The 18,874-nt window shown below is 41.1% G+C and overlaps 1 pseudogene; it reads right to left on the bottom strand.

The window, feature by feature from the left end:
* Nucleotides 1–18,423, bottom strand: part of LOC135322939 (protein TBATA-like) — a 28,837-nt pseudogene extending 10,414 nt beyond the window's left edge.
* Between the last annotated feature and the right edge of the window lie 451 nt (nucleotides 18,424–18,874).

Raw genomic sequence — 18,874 nt, 5'->3', positions numbered from 1 at the left:
AAGTGCTTAGAAAATTGCTCCTCTCACTCAATGAATGGTGAGATTGGAATCTGAATGCAGGGGTCTGACACCAAATTGGCAGATTTAGCAATACTACTGTGTAGGCCATATTCATACTCAAAAAGTATTAGCTGTTTATCTGAAATTCAAATTTAATTATGCATCGTGTATTTCACCTGGTAACTCCACTTCAATACCCCTTCTCCCATCTACGGGATGAACGCAAGGGGTATGGGGGTGCTGGCCTCTGAACTGTTTGATGGGGAACAGACCCGGGAGCCCTGGGAGCACTGGCCAGAGAGGAGGTGGGGTGTAAAGAAAGCCCAGCCACTCCGTCTCTGGTTTGAGTGCCTGGAGAAGAGTGACCCCTGGTGGCCGCGCGGCACCCTGCAGTCACTGCCAGCCCGGCTCCTGCGCTGGGAACAGGAACTGTTTGTTCTTAGTTCAGACCTCCACCAAGAGCTGATGTCTGCCCAGGGACTGTGGGGAAGGAAGCCAGACTTAGAGCCACCTAGGAGGTTTTCCAACCATTCAGCTGGACTGGAGGTCTATTCCCACACTGGGTCAGCCACTCTGTTGCCCCCAAGTGGCTGATTTATAAAAAGGTCCTTAAGCCCCTAAAATTCCGAAGACCATAGGAAGGACTGCTAAAATCCGTGCCTCCCTACCCTCTGTCCCCTACAGGGCCTCCTGGCCCCTCGGCCCACTCCAACGTGTGGGGAGTCAAATCTAAACTGAGGGCAGCCATGGAAGGGAGGTCATTGTTAAAACCAGCATCAGAAGTCCATTTCTCCAGTGAGTCCTGTGAATTGCCTTTGTGTAAATCTGCTTTTCAGTAGAACACTTTGGTGCTGTACAGGCTCCACCTATCCCCCCTGTTTGTCCCAATGTTTGCTGTGCCATAACCTGTACCAGGATATGTCAAGTGCTGAAGGTCACCCTGCTTTCTCAGGCTGTTGAAGAAACAGGCCTGGACACCAACAGTCACACAGGGCCTCCTACCCAGGTCCTAAGGAAATCCTCCTGCGGCCCTTTCCTCTGAGAATCCTTGGGGGGGGGGGGGGGTGTATCCCCAGAGGCCCCTCCTCCCTCTGGACCCCACTAACCTTTCTTTATCAGTGTATTTGGCCCTCAAGGCGTCACTGAGCTTGGAAGAGGACTCAGAAAGTCACAGGTGAGATTATAGCCCCAGCTGATGCCTTGATTTTAGGCTGGTAAGGTCCTGCCCAGAGGACACAGTGAACCTGTGTCCAGACTCGTCACAGAAACCAGGAGGTCATAAATTGGTGTTGTCTTAAACTGCTAAGTGTGTAGTAATTTGTTGTGTAGCACTAGGACACTAATATAGGCAGTGTCTTCAGGCCTCACCCTAGCCCTGGGAACCTCCTTTCTGGAACATTCCCACTAACTCCTAGCTTCCTTCATAACCAGAAAGAGGAGTAGAGCTGACTGAATATCACAGAAAGCTCCCCACATGGGATGTGCTGAAAGGGAAGTCCCTTGAGTCCAGAGGAATCTCCCATATCTCCTGCCATATTTCCCGCCCTGCTCTAGTGTCTAAAATATACTCAGACTCATCAAGCCAACAAATACTTACTGAATGCTGTATCAGTTATGTTACCTCAATAATGCTGTATGATAAACTATACAAAAAAATAGTGAGCTTAAATAATAATTTATTGTTGCTCATGAGTCTGTAGGTTGGAGTTTTGATTTTCCTGGTCTCAGGTGACTTAATTCTGAATCTGCAGTCAGTTAAGGGTCAGGTGGGTGTCTCTGTTGATCTTGGCTGGCTTAATTCTGAATCTGCAGTCAGTTAAGGGTCAGGTGGGTGTCTCTGCTGATCTTGGCTGACTCTGTGCACATCTAAGGGTCAGCTGGCTGAAAACAGCCTCAGCTAGGCTGAATTAGGTCTTCTCTACATCTTCTCACAGACCTTCAGCAGAATAGCAGGGAATATTCTCAGGGCAATGGCAGGACCCAAAAATGAACAAGCCCAATTGGGCAGGAGAGCAACTGGAAATGTACATGTGCTTTTCAAGCCTCTGCTTACAGTCACGTTTGCTAACATTTTACTGGCCAAAGCAAGTCACACCGTGAGCCCAGAGACAAAGTGGGAGGTGCCTACAAAAATATAGGAAGAAAGGAGGCCATTAATGCAATCAACTTGCCACAAGGGCTAAATATACACAGGCATTGTTCTGGGTGTTCACTCTATAGTGGTGAACAAGCCTTTAGAGCTTGAAGTACAGTGGAGAAGACAAGCCATACATAAACAAATAGATAAATATATTTAGGATTGGTGCTGTGGATGAGAATAGCCAGTGGGACCTACTTAAGACTGCTGAAGACCTGAGGGATGACAAGGAGCCAGGAATGCAAGGACTAGATAGAGGGGACAGCCCATGCAGATATTCTGAGATGGCTGAGCAGGGAAAATGATGGCATAAAATAAGATTGGAGAAGAGGCAGGAACAGTGGTATAGAGTTTGGATTGTACACCAGGCGTGATGGGAATTCAAGAGAAAGTTCTAGTAGGGGGAAGTGACAACATGATCTGATTTGTCTTTTTAAAAGTTCCCTCTGGCTGTTGCAGGGAGGATGAATGAATGTTAGAGAGATAACAGCAAAGGTGGGGAGACAAGTTAGGAGGAGGTGTAGGGTTTCAGAACGAGCCTCCCCCGACATGTGTCACTTTCACATGAGGATTATTTTGAGCTAAAGGCAATCGAGACCCTGTGTGTCTGAGAAATTTCTGCCCCTCCCTTAACTACCTAGAAGCATTTACATTGGGGTTTTTTCCCCCAGAAAATGAGTTATTACCAGCGATAAATTTTATGTAAGTGGCCCTATCTATATGGCAAGGCAAACATCTAATTACCAGAAAATTACTCTTCTTCTTACTGTCCTCTGAATGACCCTCCTGTCATTGGAAGCCCCAGCCCCTATCCCATCTCTCAGCTCAGGATGGCTTGTAGCCTTCATTTGACCTTTCTTTGACCCTCTCATGTACGTGGGGTTCCTGTATGTACAAAATTAAATTTGATTTTTATCCTCTTAATCTATCTGATGTTGTTTTAATAGACCAGCTAGAAGGATCTAGAAGGGTGGAGAAGAGTTTTCTTCCTCCTTGACAGTAGATACTAGGTATACTTGCAAGATGAGAGGGGGCACTTTTGTGCTGTGTTTGGAGTGGAGCTGGCAGAATTTGCTGAGGCTTTGAATGCAAGAGGAAGAGGTATCAAGGTTTCTGGCTTGAGTTACTGGCTGAACAGAGAGGTGTACCTATAAGAGGCAGAGGACAGGTTAGGAGGAGTCATCAAGAGTTCAGCTTTGACGGCGGAGGGTATAACTCAGTGGTGGAGTGCAGTGCTTAGCATGCAGGAGATCCTGGATTCAATCCCCAGTACTTTCGTTAAATAAACAAACAAACAAACCTAGTTACTTTTTTGGGGGGAGGGGGGACCCCCCCCAAAAAAAGAGTTTTGTGAGTGAGTGAGATGCCTGTGGAACAACCAGGCAGTTGGATATTTGGAACTAGGCTTCCAGAAAGAAGTCTTTTGAGGTTGGGTCTTGCACAGGAGGAAACTGGTTGGGTGGGGGCAGAATTTATGACTTAATAGGCTGGTGGGTCCTGGAGGCAAGGGTCTTGAAAGAATCTTGGAGAACCAGCTTTCAGTCTTGATAAGTCATCTAGTTAGTTAGTTTACAATCTTATCTTTCAGGAACAGATACTTCCTGGAGCAAGCAACTAAATAATTTTTCTTGATCCTGGTATTGTTTAGCACAGGGACAGGAAAGTGTGTTCATTTCACTTCTCCTCAGTAACTGAGTGTCCTCAGGCAAATACCTTTAAAAAATAGTAACAATAACTACAATGTAGTACTTACTCTGCTGGACAGTTCTGAACACTTTATGGCTATTAACTCATTTATTTTTCACAACAACCCAGTGAGATGGATACTGTTATTTGCCCCAGGTTATAGATGTGCCTCAGTTAAATATAGGCTAATTATCTTGTCTGAGGTGGCATGGCTGATAAGGTGGTAAATCTGGGTCCCAGAGTCCAAACTCTTAATCCCTCCCATGTTAGCTGATTATCTTCAGTTTCTCCTTGTATATAATGAGAGGCTGGCCTAGATAAGAGCTGGGGGAAAGGGGAGATTTTAAAGAAAGAATCATTTGGGAGGAGAGGGAAAAATTAGGAGTTTGGGATTAACAAAGTCATATTACTATATATATAAAATAGATAAAAAATAAGGACTTAACTATATAAAGCAGGGAACTATGTTCAATTTCTTGTAATGAAAAGAATCTAAAAATAAATATAAATGCATATGTATAACTGAATGGCTTTGCTGTACACCTGAAACTAGCATTGTAAATCAACTACACTTCAATGAAAAATAAGAATTAAAGGAAAAGAATCATTCATGACACTTGTCAAAGATGACAAGGCAGACTTTTTTCAAGAGGGACCATTGCAGTGGGGTTTTGTCGTAGGGAAGGGAGATCATGTTTAATTCAGAATATAATAAGGAAGAGTGGGAATTTATAGCCAAGGAGTAAGATGGTGGGTCAGGGGATAGAAAATTACTAAAAGGTAGGGTAATTCTTTGCTAAAGTGATCTAACACATCTGGCACGCCAGAGTGAAAAGATATCAATGGTGATCAGACCAACAGTGAGGGAGTTTCAGTAAAGTGGCTCAGCAGGAATCCTGCTAAAACTGGACAATGCAGAGATGAACAGGAAGCCCAAACGTCAGGGCCTCGTTGAGAAAAGAGTTCAGAGGAACCTGACAAGAGTTGGGTCAAGGAGAGAATCTTTGTCAGGAGGAAAAACTTTCCCTCCACTGTCTTATGTTCAGTAAATGGGGCCTGCAAATAAAAGTGATAAAAGACCAACTAGGAAAAAAAAAAAGTTTATTTATGCATACATCATGTATACACGTGGGAGTGTTCAGTGAGTAACTCGAAGGGGTGGTTAGGATTTGAGACATATTTTGCTGAAAAACAAAATTTAACTGAATAAATTGAAGGGTCTTATTGGCTTTATTCAATGATTCATGAATCAGGCATTACCCCACTGTTGGGGCTCAGGGCAGGCTGCCCCTAAATATGCTAAAGTAGTATATTGATTATTTTGAATTCAATTTACTTAAAAAATAGCCTGTATGAGAAGAAAACTGAATTTCCCCCCTCTCTCCCTAAAAATAGGAAATACATCTCCCATGTGAAAGATACTGTCTCTGTACCAGGAGGTAGACAGACATCCTTGTCTATTTGACTGTCTGTCAAATGTACACCATATGTGTACCTTGCAGGTGGTGGAGACTATGCACGTAAAATACAGAACAAAATGTCTAAGAAGAGCAGATAGAATGTTTACATATCAAAGTCAAGGGGAAAGAAATGCAAATTCCTCCTAGAAGGGCTTATGTTCCTTTAAGGTCAGAATTCTGAAAAGATGTTTTATCAAGCCGGCTTTCTTTAACTGGGCATGCAAAAAACCAGTTTTGAATAGTCAAAAGATCCCCGTCTTGGCCATTTTTAGGGCAAGATTTCCTTAGTTCCCAATTAAGTCAGTAAATGCAAGTATAATTCCATAAGTGCAAAATCTGGCTGGGGTGTTAGTTGGAGGTTGGCTTTCTGATACCCATCATTTTTCTGTTTGAGAAATTCTATTTCTCATTTTAAAGTTGAATTTGTCAGAGATAAATTTACTAATGAGACTGTGTGGTGGGACAATGTGCTGCTTGTAAGCTTAACTCCTCTAGGTGCCACCTTAGAGTCCTTCCAGTTCTTTTACGTGTCTTGATTTCTCCCTCTGGCAGTCTAAAACCACCATGGGTGTTCAGAGCACTGAGTGGCCAACTCTTATACATGCTCCCCAGATGGACAAGTTTTTAATTAATGAGCACAATATGAAGACTCAGCCTCCACCTCGCCCATAAATTTCTCAGTTGCCCAAGAAAGTCATAGCTGACTGGGAGGAGTCTTGTCCCTTTTCTTCATAACAGAGCTCTCATGTAATATCTTCACTTTTACCCCAATAAATTCTGTTAAGTTAGCAAATTGAGGAAAGATGTCCAGTCAACTTCCTACCTATTACCCAGTCCAAGCGTCCTTAGTATCTTACAGCTGAGTAAAATCACCTCAGGGTTTCCAAACTGGGAATAACCTTACTGTCTTTCAACTGAGCAAGTATAGGCACCTCTTCTTGAACCTAAGTTCAAGAATAACCTACTCCTCATAGCAAGGAGTTTAACAAGCTCTGAATAAACTCAAGATTTTCAACTAAGTGTGAGAGATCAGGTGCCAGGAGAGACTCACCCAAATTTGTCTGGACTCACAGAGGAGGCAGATGAGCACAAAGGGTCCTGATACTGTTACAGAAACGACAGGCCAGTCAAGAAACAAGCACCACTCGGAGGGTTGGAGTACTCAGATGTATTACGCCGGCGGGCTCAGAGGGGCTTCTGCTCCAAAGCTCTGAGCACCTTCAAGATGTGCACATGAGGTTTTATAGGGTAAAGTACAAGCTTGGGGTATTCAGCCAATAGGCATGGAACAGCTTTAGCAGCATCATCATCACAAAAGTGGAGGCGGGGAGGCAGCAAACCAACATTCCAAGCCAGATATGTATCTTTGAAAATCCAGCTGGCTAGCAAAAAAACATGAACAGCAAACCAACACTAATTAACCTAGATTTACAAGTTAGTCCAGCAGAACTCAGATCAGTATTCCAATACTTAGACTTGTTAGCCCAGCCCAGCCTCTCCTTCACATTCCTAGACTTATGAGTTATCTTGTCAGACCAGCCCGGTTTTTCCTTCACAATACTACCAAGCTCCAGATCCTCATAGAATTCAGGCAAAGGAGAGAAGTCTGCTCTGTGTGCTTTCATGGTTGCCAAAACTGCTGACTTAAAAAAAAAAAAAAACAACACAGTGTCAAGGGCTGTGAGTTGAGTTTTTTCAGTGTCTTACTGAGGACAATACCTCTGGAGACAGCCCCTCAGATAGCTCTGAGAATCTATTCCAAAGAGGTAAGGGAGGAGCCAGAATATATATGAACTTTTCTTTTCTTTTTTTTTTTTTTTTTGGCTAGGTAAAACATGTAGTCAAGCATAAAAAGATTACTGCTAGTCACAAAGAGCAGACATCTCAAGTTAATGACTTGAGTGCTTCTACGCATGGAAGATGCAAGAATCTGGAGTCATTGAAATCTTTCCTTTGATATGCATCTTAACTATCTAGGGGCTGTTATATCCAAAGCACAGAATGCTCCCCCTCCCTCCCCACCCCCATCCTGAATTCTCCTCAGGCTTACTGTCTGTGGGTGACTGCAGTGGCTAATTAACGGCTTGGTCCTTGTAGAGCTGAAATGGCAGACAACATGTTTTTCTTTACAGTGTTAAGACTTGGTTTACTGTTGTCAGAGGGGGAGACGTCTTCCTCTACCCTTCTAGGTTCTTTTGGCTGTCTAAGAATTCAATTGATGTGATACAGATTAACAGGAGACAATCAAACAAAGTTTAATAACATGTATACATGGGAGAGACCTGGGAAAAATGAGTAACTCACCAAAATGGCTGAAACTCTCACCTTAAATACCATCTTCAGCTAAAGACAAAAGAGGGTGTTGAGGGAAGTAGTTTGGGACTTCAAAGGGGAAGAAGGCAATTGACATGGAGATGGAAAAGCCAATATTTGGTAAATAAAAGTTTGCTGGGCTATATAGAGACAGTGTAACACAGTGGACTCTGATCTCTAGGCCCTGCTGAGTTTCCCCATCACCACCACACTTAGCCGACATCCTTTGCAGACATCTCTGGTGAGAGCTCTATTCTAGGAACAGGTCCTCTATCTAAAATTTTCTTAGGCAGTTAGGGGGGAAGGTCAAAGTTTCTTCCTGAGTTTTTTAGGCCTTGATTGTTTCCAGCTCAAAATAATCTGCATACCAAAGAGACATTTTGAGATGGCAAATTTTGTTTCTCTACACCAATGTGGGGCTTAGCACAAATGACTTCACTTTGGGCCTGTTGTTTCTTTTTCAATAATATCTAGGAGGTAAAAGGAAGCAAAATATACCACCCCAAAATGTTCCTCTTTGGCATATTGATTATTTTAGGATGCTTATTTTTTTGTATATATATTTTTATTGAAGTTTCGTCAGTTTACAATGTTGTGTCAATTTCTGGTGTACAGCAAAATAGTTCAGACATACATATACATACATATATTCATCTTCATATTCCTTTTCACCATAAGTTACCACAAGATATTGAATATAGTTCCCTGTGCTATACAGTATGAACTTGTTGTTTATCTATTTTATATATAATTAATTAATTTTATATATAATTTATAATTTGTACCTGCAAATCTTGAAATCCCAGTTTATCCCTTTCCACCCTCTTTCCTCTACCCCAGTAACCATAAGTCTGTTTTCTATGTCTGTGAGTCTGTTTCTGTTTAGTAAATAAGTTCTTTTGTCTTTTTTTTTTCTTTAGATTCCACATATAAGTGATGTATGGTATTTTTCTTTCTCTTTCTGGCTTACTTCACTTAGAATGATGATCTCTAGGTCCATCCATGTTGCTGCAACTGGCATTATTTTATTCTTTTTTATGGCTGAGTAGTATTCCATCATATAAATATACCATGATTTCTTCATCTAGTCATTTGTCGATGGACATTTAGGTTGTTCTCATGTCTTGGCTATTGTAAATAGTGCTTCTATGAACATTGAGGTGCATGTGTCTCTTTGAATTAAGGTTCCCTCTGGATATATGCCTGGGAGTGGGATTGTTGGATCATATGGTAAGTCTGTTTTTAGTCTTTTGAGGAATCTCCATACTGTTTTCCATAATGGCTGCACCAAACTACATTCCCACTAGCAGCGGAGGAGTGTTCCCTTTTCTCCACACCCTCTCCAGCATTTATCATTTGTGAGCTTTTGAATGATGGCCATTCTGACTGGTGTGAGGTGTTACCTTGTTGTAGTTTTGATTTGCATTTCTCTGATAATTAGCAATATTGAGCATTGTTTTATGTGCCAATTGGCCATTTGTATGTCTTCACTGGAGAACTGCTTGTTTAGGTCTTCTGCCCATTTTTGGATTAGGTTGTTTGTTTTTTTCTTATTAAGTTGTATGAGCTGTTTATGTATTCTGTAAATTAAGCCCTTGTCAGTCTCATTGTTTACAAATATTTTCTCCCATTCCGTTGGCTATCTTCCTTTTTTTTTTTTTTTTGGCTTATGGTTTCTTTTGCTGTGCAAAAGCTTGTAAGTTTAACTAGGTCCCAGTTATTTATTTTTGCTTTTATTTTTATTGCCTTGGTCAACTACCCTAGGAGAACATTGCTGAGCCTTATGTCAGATAATGTTTTGCCTATGTTTTCTTCTAAGAGGTTTATAGTGTCTTGTCTTATGTTTAAGTCTTTAAACCATTTTTAGTTTATTTTTGTGTGTGGTGTGAAAGAGTATTCCAACTTCATCGATTTACATGCAACGGTCCAGTTTTCCCAACACTATTTGCTGAAAAGACTGTCTTTACTTCATTGTATGTTCCTGCCTCCTCGGAGATTAATTGACCAAAATTTATGGGTTTATTTGTGGGCTCTTTATTCTGTTCCATTGATCCATATGTCTGTTTTTGTACCAATACCATGCTGTTTTGATTACTGTAGCTCTGCAGTATTGTCTGAAGTCTGGGAGGGTTATTCCTCCAGCTTCATTCTTTTTCCTCAGTATTGCTTTGGCAATTCTGGGTCTTTCATAATTCCACATAAATTTTAGGATTATTTGTTTTAATTCTGTGAAAAATGTCCTGGGTAATTTGATAAGGCTCAAATTATATCTGTAGTTTGCTTTGGGTAGTATGGCCATTTTAACAATATTGATTCTTTCAGTCCAAGAACATGGGATATCTTTCCATTTCTTTATATCATCTTTAATTTCCTTAGTCAATGTTTTGTAGCTTTCCACATGTAAGTATTTTATCTCCTTGGTCAGATTTATTCTTAAGTATTTTATTTTTTTGGATGCAATTATAAAAGGGATTGTTTCTGAGCTTTTCCTATGTCTGCTGCTTTCTTAAAAATAATCATCCTACAGATAAAGAATTTCACAGAAAAGTGAAAACTAAAAGAATTCAGCTAATACTAAACCTATCTTAAAAGAAATTTTGAAAGGTCTACTATGAATGGAAAAGAAGCAGAAAGCTATAGAAACAAGAAAATCATAATTGGAAATGTGATAAGTATAATGAGTTGCAAGAGAATAAACATGAAGATAAAAAAAAGGACATCGAAATCATAAAAGGTGGGAGAAAGGAGCAAGAAAACATAGATTTTTTTCTCGCTCCTTTTTTTTTTCCTTTTTTTTTTTTTTCCTTTCTTTTTAGGATGTGTTTGCACCTACATGACAACCAATCTAAAGCAAATAGAAATAGTAATGGGTTAACATACTTGAAAATAGGGTAACCACAAATCAAAATCATACAATGGAGTCACAAAAAAAAAAAAAGAAAGAAAGAAACCAAGCTAATACAAAAGAAAATTATCAAACCACAAAAAGAAAAACAAAAAGGAAAAGAAAGAAAGAAGAAATACTGAATCAACTGGAAAACAAAGTTCAAAATGCCAGTAAACATACATCTATCAATAATTACTATAAATGTCAATGGACTAAATGCTCCAATCCAAAGGCATAGAGTGGCAGATTGGACAATAAAACAAAAGCCAACAATATGCTGCCTACAAGAGACCCACTTTAGTGTGAAGGACACACATGGATTGAAAATGAGAGTGTGGAAAATGATATTTCATACAAATGGAAATGACAAGAAAGTGGGAGTAGCAATACTCATATCAGACAAAACAGACTTTAAAACAAAGGCCATAAAGAAAAACATTATATAAAGATGAAAGGAGCAGTACAAGATGAGGATTATAGTCATTGACATATATGCACCCAATATAGGAGGACTTAAATATATAAAACAAATACTAACAGACATAAAGGGAGAAATTTCTGGGAATACAATAATAGTAGGAGACTTTAACATCCCACTGATATCACTGGGCAGGTTTTCCACACAGAAAATCAATAAGGCAATGGAGATACTAAATGACAGAATAGAACAGTTGCACTTGATTGATATTTTTAGGACAATTACATCCCCCCCAAAACAGAACATACATTCTTTTCAAGTGCTCATGGAACGTTCTCTGGGATAGACCACATACCTGGGCACAAAAGAAGCTTAGAAAACTGAGTAGAAGTTATCCTTTTGTAAGAAACATTTACATTTACAAGGGAAATCTTTATTTGTAAGGATGTCTCTCTCCTCGTACCAGGAAGAAGGGGATGACCATGCCCCCAGAAGAAGGCATATATTTAAATCTGCATAACAATCTTTCCTTCCTTTACTGTGCTTTGGTCTGATGACCTCCCATAACTGAATCCCCTCAGCCCCATTCTTCTTTTGTCTTTAGCTGAAGATGGTATATAAAGTGATGGCTTTGGCTATTTCAGAGAGTTACTCAGTTTTCCTGGGTTTCTCCCGTATGTACAGGAGGTGTACATTTTGTTGAACATTTTTGTTTGTTTTTCGCCTATTAATCTTTCTTGTATCAATTTAATTGCTAGACCAGCCAAAGAAACCTAGAAGAATAGAAGGAAAACTTTCCGCCCTACATAGGGATAAGGGAGAGGTAGGAAAAGCTCCTGTGTGAAGAACAGGTAGATTTCTTTCAGAAAGACAAATGCGCTTTTAGAAGAGCAAAAATGAGATAAGAAAGTTTGTGATAATGTTTATTTATGTAGGTGCCAGAGGGTCTTTCTGTCTTCAGGGACATAAAACTTACCAGGAGAGGGGATATATGGTACATTTCCCCTTCATCTTTCTCCTGGGAACAGACCTGCCCCAAGGAGGGAATTTATGGCAGTCCTCATTCCTCAGCAGTTTCTGCTTTTAGTAGATGAGAGATGCTCTGAGAAGGCTTCTATCTGCATCTGTTGAATCTCAAATGTTTTCAGCTTCAAATAATCTTTGTATCAACTCTGCAGTTCCTAGTAAGTCCCAACAGGATTTATCCAGTTCCATCATTCTTTGGCATGGAATGGCAAATGACAATCTGAGATGTGTCACAGGACCAAATGCATGCCATAGCTGGTGAGGCCACAGCTCTCAACCAAAGCGCAGTGTCTGCCACCTCCAGAGGCCATTCTTTGAAACTGTAACTACTTGGTCAGGGGATGGTGTGTTCAGAGGAGAGACTTGGCCAGGTAGGGACTTCCACTGAGCTGGCAAAAACTTCTTGGATTGGGATTGACCAAGGAAAAGTGAGCAAGAGCATTTGCAGGGGGCAGAAACAGCACATGAGAGGGAAGGGTCTTATATTTATAGGCACCCATTATATGCTTGGTAACGGACTTTACTTCATCTCATTCCATCCTCTCAATAACCCTATTAGGTGGATATTAGCTGATCTCCATTTATCAGATTGAGACACCAAGGCTCCAGTGCAAGTAATTTACCCAGGTTGCCACCATTTATATGTAAATTTGCCAGGATTGAAACCAGGTCTGTGTGGCTTCAGGGAAGGGATGATCCCAGAAGAGTGAAGGCAGAGGGTAGGAATGGCAGTCAGCTGGGAAGGGAGACTGGGGCAAGACGTTGGAGATGAGAAGTTGAGACCATATTTGTTATGGAGAAGGAGGGCAGCAAGAGAATGGTCATATCCCAGGTTCAGGAGATTTCCTTGGATGGTCCTTCAAGTGAGGGTCCTTGGCTTCCCATAGGAAAAAATTCAAGAGCAAGCTGAAACAGAGTGAAGGCAGACTTATTCAGGGCGATACACACTCCATAGACAAAATGTGGGCTGTCTCAGGTGAGAGGGCCCCCGAGGTATCGAGTTGCTAGTTTTTATGGGCTGGGTAATTTCATAGGCTAACAAGTGGGAGGACTATTCCAACTATTTTGGGGAAGGGGTGGGGATTTCCAGAATTTGGGCCACCACCCACTTTTGGCTTTTATGGTCAGCTTCAGAATTGTCCTGGCACCTGTGGGCTTGTCATTTGTCACGTTAATGTATTACAAGGAGCATATACTGATGTTCACAGCCTACTAGAAGTGGAATCTTCCACTATCTGGGGACTAGTCAGTTCTAACCAGTTTTGTTGTATCCTCAATGACTATGTCATTCTTTTAATGGTTGTGCCCTGCCCCCTGCCTTCCTGTGTCATGCTCAGCTCAAAATGGTGGCTCTAGTAATTAGAAAAGTACCAGGCAATTCTACCTAGGATGGCTCTGAGAACCAGAGAAATGACTGTGCCAGCCCTCCCTCTTTGTGGTCTGAGATAACTGGGAAATTTCCAAGAAAGAAGAATGCTAGGGGTTGGGGAGGGGAGCACTCCAGGCTGTGCAAGGCCTCGGGCCAGTTTCCCCTCTCTCCGGGTAGCCCTGTCCTCCCCTAGCCGGTCACTCAGCCTCCACCACACCTGGAAGCTGTAAGGACTACACAGGCGCCTTTGATTTCTGACCCCTTGCTCCCTAAGGACAGCCTGTATTGTCTCCTTCTGCCTGGCTGCCACAAAGTTCCTCTTATTTCTCAAGATTGAGAAAGTAAAATTTAGCAAGGAATCAGACGTTTAAAATATGCCCTGCCATTCCTCCTGCGGGGATAACAAAGATAAAGCCAGTTAAAAAGTTGAACAGAAAACACTTTCTCCCAAGGCCAAACTGCAGCGACAAAGTTGCAAGAGGACTCCTGCTTTCTTCCTCACTGAGAAGTCCTGTCCTCCAACACCAGAGACCATCAGAAACTTTGCTGTCTGAAATTTTGTCAGCAGGAATAAAACACCCTACTCTTACCTGGAGCTTCTAATTCACTCTGACACACAGAAGCAACTTCAATTTACAACCCAGGTGTACCGCATTAGATAAAAGAGATTTTTAGACACACCATTCCACATCTATCTTAATTTCAGTTTCCAAAAAAATGGCACTGTGGGTCCACCTTTTAGTCTAGATTTGACTTTACACACTGCTTTGCTTTGTGCCTATTCAAACATGGCCTTGAGTAAATTTCTCCTAAATCCACCCTCCCTCAAAGCACACAACTGTAGGTTTTCTTTTGTTTCCTTTCTTGGGCCCACGGCTCTTCATGTGCTATGGAGTCTCCTGTGCAACTGGCCCCCAAAACCTGGCTTTGTCAGACTACAGGCTTGTCCCTGGTGATCAAGGGCTGATTGGGCTAGGACAGGACCCTCAGAAAACCCTCCCTTCTTTTTTCTAGACTTGACTTTATCTCCCAAGGTCAAAGACAAAGGCAAAGTTGTTCAGTCAGCCTAATCCTGGGGTTGGCGGAGCAGGAAGACAGAGCATTGCATTCTTCTGGAAAACCCTCAGAGCTTTCTTTATGCAACGCTGTCCCGTTAACTGGTATGTACGGGGAGCAGGCCCTGGGTGGAGAGCTTTACGATGATTCCAGCCAGTCCTCACCACGACCCTATGAAGCAGGTCCTGTTGTCATCATTCCCAATTTACAGGTGAAGAAACTAAGGCAGGGGGAGCAGTTAAATAATTTGCCCAACAAAGTCATGCAGTCAGTAAGTAGCTCAGCTGGGATTTGAACACATGAGGTGGTTTTTTTTTTTTAACCATTTAAAAATGTATTTATTTATTTTATAATATATTTTTTAATTGAAATATAGTTGTGAACAATATTATATGTTATAGGTATACAGTATAGTGATTCACAAATTTTTAAAGGTTATACTCCATTTATAGTTATAAAATATTGGCTATATTCCCCACTTTGTACAATACATCCTTGTAGCTTATTTTATACCTGATGGTTTGTACCTCTTAATCCTCCACCTCCGTCTTGCTCCTCCCCCCACCACCGGTAACCACTAGTTCCTTCTCTACACTTGTGAGTCTCCTCCTTTTCTTTTATATTCACTAGTTAGTTACATTTTTTTTAGATTCCACATGTTAGTGATATCTTACAGTATTTGTCTTTCTCTGTCTGACTTATTTCACTTAGCCCTCCAAGTCCATCTATGCTGTACACCAGAAATTAATACAACATTTTCAATCAACTGTACTTCAATTAAAAAGCAAGCAACCAAACAACCCATTTAAAATGTGGGCCGAAGAACTGAACAGACATTTTTCCAGAAGAGGAAATGCAGATGGCCAAGAGGAACATGAACAGTTGCTCAACATCACTAATATCAGGGAAATGCAAATCAAAATCACAATGAGACACCGTCTCACACCAGTCAGAATGACCATTATCAAAAAGAACACAAATAAAAGTTGGCAAGGATGTGGAGAAAAGGGAACCCTTGTGCACTGTTGGTTAGAATGTAAATTGGTGCAGCCACTAGGGAAAACAATATGAAGTTTTGTCAAAAACCTAAAAATAGAACCACCATATGACCCAGCAATTCCATTTCTGGGCATATATCCGAGAAAAACAAAAACATTACTTCAAAAAGATACATACACCCTGCTATTAACAGCAACATTATTTATAATTGCCGAGATACAGAGGCATCCTAAGTGCGCATCAATCGATGAATGGATAAAGAAGATGCAGCATATATATGTAATGGAATACAACTCACCCATAAAAAAGAAAGATACTTTGCTATTTGCAGCCCTTCATTCACTTTTTTTTTCACTTCAAAACCAGAATTTTATAACTGGCACAAGTATTTGCATTGCATCAAAAACAATAAAATACCTAGAAATAAACTTAACCAAGGAGATTACCTATACTCTGAAAATTGTAAAACACTGATGAAGAAAATTGGAGATGATACAAAGAAATAGAAAGATATCTTGTGTTCTTGGATTGGAAGAATCAACCTTATCAAAATTGTCGTACTACCCAAAGCAATCTACAGATCCAATGCAACCCCTGTCAATATACTCATAGGACATTTTTCACAGAACTAGAACAAACAATTCCAAAATTTATATAGAACCATAAAAGATGCCTAACTGCCAAAGCAATCTTTTGTAGGTCTTTTCTCTCTCTTCTTTCTGTTCTCTTTTTTTATGGTTTGATGACTAGAGAAGTTTAACATTTGTTGTAAGGCTGACTTGGTGGTGCTGAATTCTTTTAGCTTTTGTTAATCTGTGAAGTTTTGATTTCTCCATCAAATCTGAATGAGATCCTTGCTGGATATGAGCATGTGAAGTTTGAGTACAGAGCCCTTAACCACTAGGCCAGAGGCTGGTAAAACTAAACCTCTGTTGCTCCAAATGTCTCAGGACTTTCGGCACCAAGCCCCCGAGGCCAAAAGAAATACTTAACAGTTCCATTTATTAAGTTTTAAGTCCATGAAATTTAATGAGCATTCATGTCCTAATAATTTAGTAGCTGTTTAGAAAAAATGCATATAAGTTAAAAGAAAAATAGTATTTACTTCATTCGTAAATAGCCCATACATAGATAACATTGAGGTGTGTGTGCTGGTTGGGCACTGTACAACTTCGCAAACTTGAAAATCAGGTTTGGACACCATCACCCTCATTCCACATTAATTTTTCTCAGGTCCTTGCTTTTTATCACAGCAAACACCAAAAACTCAGTTTCACAAAGATGTAATGTTGTGGGGACCCACTCAGGACCCCAGAGTTTTTATAAAGATTATTTTAAGCTGAAGACATTTGAGATTCAACAGATGCAGAAACAAGCCTTCTTGGAGTTTCCTTTGTCTGACTAAAGGCAGCAACTTCTGAGAAGAGGCTGCCATCAATCCTCTCTTCAGAAAGACCGCTGATACCTGCATAGACCATTATCACAAGTTTCTTGTCTATTTGTTCTCCTAAAAACCCACTTGTTTTTCCTAAAGAAACCTATTTGTCCTCCCTAGAGAAGCCTTCTCTTTTCCCAATCTTTCCCCCACTAAGTTAGACACATGAGTCCCCGATTCTGACCACCCCTGTGAGTTACTCACCACTGAGCACTTCTGCAAGTCTCCGCACTGCATGCAAAAGTAAACTCTTTCTTTCGCTAATCTCTTTTGTCAGTTCAATTTGCAGCTGTCCAAAACTGAACCTAAGAGGGGTAGAGGAAATATTTTTCCCTTCCCCAGTGATATCATTAAAAGCTATGTAGCATGATTTCATGTAGAAACTGTGAACTACCTGAAGTGAGTAGTTTTGTGCAGTGTCCAACAGATGTTGCTGAATTTCCCTTGAGATTTAAAAGTACCCCATGCGGTCCCTGTGAATTCACTCTTGTTCCCTGGAGTGCCTTGGTGCCCAGTTTGGGAATCATGGTACTAGCCTAAATCCCTATCAAAGTGACCTAACATAATCTATGGGCCCACTGGGACTGGCACACTGAAACTGCTTGTTGTTTTGGCAGTGTTAGGGAGGGAGAAATTTTCCTCTACCCTTCTAAGTTCTCGCTAGTTTAAGAATTAAACTGATGTAAGATTCACAGGAGAAAATTCAACAAAAGTTTAATAACATGTATACATGGGAGAGACCCAGGAAAACTGAGTAACTCGCCAAAATGGCAGAAATCCTCATCTTTAACACTATGTTCAGCTCAAGACAAAAGAGGATGTTGAGGGTAGTGTTTTGGGATTTCAAAGGGGAGGAAGGCATTTCAAATGGAGATTAAAAGGTAGACGTTTGCTGGGCCATATAGAGCATGGGACACAGAGTGGACTCTGATCTCTGGGCCCTGCTGAGTTTCCCCCACCTCACCTAGCCCATATTCTTTGCAGACACCTCTGGTGATAGCTCTACTCCAGTAATAGCTCCTTATTCTAAATTCTTTTAGGTAGTTGAAGGGGAGGTAACAAGAAGAACTTCCCAAGTCTTCTGTTTCTTAAAAATAATCAGTCTAAATTAATCCTCATATCAGTGAGACACATCTTGGGGTGAAAAATTTTGCTCTCCTACAGCAATCGCCATCTCCTCTGGATGTGTCTGTCTGATTTATGACTGTATCTGCTGTGCCAACATCAGTGCTTGGCACAAAGTAAGAACTCAGTTGAAGGAGGTGTCACATGACAGGGGAGCACAGGTGCAGGGCACACAGTTAACTCTTGAGGGTTATTTCACCCTCCCCTACTCATGAGTCATGAGTCATGTTACACAGAGTAAATGTGTCCAGAATTTTGGATATAAATACCACTGATTCCTGCTCTTCTGGGTTTCCCCCTCGACTTTATGCTATTTGCAAACCCTGTCTTTAGAGAACAACATAACTCAGTTAGGTTACTGTTTATTAACTAGTCTATTCTCAACATAGCATAGTGTCAGATCAGGTCATCTGTCTACTCAAAACCTACAGTGGCTCCCCAGGTCAGAGTCAAAGCCAAAAGTCCTATAAAGGCTTGGATGAACTGCCCTTACCTTTCTTCCCTGACCTCATGTCCTACTGTTCCCCCCTGTTTGTACTCCTCCAACTATTTGGGCCACCTTGCTGTGCCCAGATTCAAGGTGTTTTCTTTTCCCTTAGGGGCTGTTGACCTCTGCTTAGAAGGCTTCACTCTCAGACATGTGGAAATAGTTAAGACCACCCAAGTGAGAATAACTAAAGGCTATTTACTCAGAGCTTGCTACAGCGAGGGAGTCAGCCACCATTATTTGCATTTGGCAGACTTGAAGGCATTGCTTCAGGGGTTGTTGTTTGGCTGCCTGGACCCGTTGCTGCAGCTACGGTTGACTTCCTGAGCTGGTTGCTTCAGAGTGAAGCCAATCACAACCTCTGCAGCAACCAGTCCAGAAAACAAAGACCTCTGCAACCATTCCCCCAGAACTGTCAGGACTTGGTCAATGGCTGGTCAGCCTCTATTTTTTCCGACCTACTTCCAACTCAGGAC

Source organism: Camelus dromedarius, chromosome 15, assembly GCF_036321535.1.
Source record: "Camelus dromedarius isolate mCamDro1 chromosome 15, mCamDro1.pat, whole genome shotgun sequence".
In the NCBI taxonomy this organism is placed as follows: domain Eukaryota; kingdom Metazoa; phylum Chordata; class Mammalia; order Artiodactyla; family Camelidae; genus Camelus; species Camelus dromedarius.
Note: the sequence above shows the minus strand (reverse complement) of the source record. Positions and strands in the feature narration are given on the sequence as shown.